Here is a 1010-nt window from a genome sequence, read left to right on the forward strand (position 1 = left end):
CACCATCTTATTGAAGACAATAGGTCTTTTATTTTTCCCTTTAAGTTTTTCAGGCCTCTGTAGCTCTCTGATTCGTCCTCCACATCCCCACATTCCATGTTCGTAAACCTTGGCCACCGTTCTGCCAGCCTTAGTGGAGAGCAGAGGCTGCGGGCCTGCAGGCTCTCAACCCCGGCAGGAGGAGCAGCCCCATGGGGACAGGGGCGCACACAGGCCCTGCGCTGTCTGTGGCTGCAAGGACCATGTCGCTTGGCACCTTCACAACTAGCTGGGGAGCCAGACAGTATACAAACCATCATCAAACACCAATAAAAGCTGTGATAAGCGCTATGGAGAAGGTAGGGGACAGGAGGGAATACCATTTGGACTGGGAGAGGGTCAGGGGACGCTTCTGAAGCACAGTGACATCTAGGCTGAAGTCTGGAAGGCTGGCTGGAAGCCAGTTGGGTGTTGAACAGGGAGAAGCAGTCGAGGCGAAGAGGACAGCTTGTGTACATGCCTCCCGGGGTCCGCAAGATACTGGGTGCATGGGTGGGGATTGACAATATTTATTCATTTGGGGAAAAAGACCATTTTGGGGGGTGCCTGGTTGGCTCAGTTGGTAGAGCGTGTGACTCCTGAGCTCAGGGTCGTGAGTTCAAGCCCCACATTGGGCATGGAGCCCACTTAGAAGAAAATAAGAGAAAAAGAGAATCTTCAGCTTTGGACATGATTACCTTGAGATGTTGTGACATAAAAAGAAATATGCCTTTGGTGTCTGCTCCCAGTTCCTGGCACAGAACTTCTAAGACCCTTGTCACTTCCTGAGTGCTAGGGTGAGAGGAGATTATTCATAACAAGCCCCCTCGGCACCTGGGGGGCTTGGTGGTTGAGCGTCTGCCTTTGGCTCAGGGCCTGATCCCGGGGTCCTGGGATCGAGCCCCGCATCAGGCTCCTTGCAGGGAGCCTGCTTCTCCCTCTGCCTCTTTCTCTGTGTCTCTCATGAATAGAGAAATAAAATATTTTTAAAT

At 52.2% G+C, this 1010-nt stretch overlaps 1 non-coding gene across 1 annotated transcript; it reads left to right on the plus strand.

The window, feature by feature from the left end:
• The first annotated feature begins 583 nt into the window (after positions 1 to 583).
• Positions 584 to 656, plus strand: TRNAR-CCU. The gene has a single exon. It is a non-coding gene; the product is annotated as a tRNA-Arg (tRNA).
• The last annotated feature ends 354 nt before the right edge of the window (positions 657 to 1010 follow it).

The sequence above is a fragment of the Canis lupus genome, chromosome 22, assembly GCF_011100685.1.
Source record: "Canis lupus familiaris isolate Mischka breed German Shepherd chromosome 22, alternate assembly UU_Cfam_GSD_1.0, whole genome shotgun sequence".
NCBI lineage: Eukaryota > Metazoa > Chordata > Mammalia > Carnivora > Canidae > Canis > Canis lupus.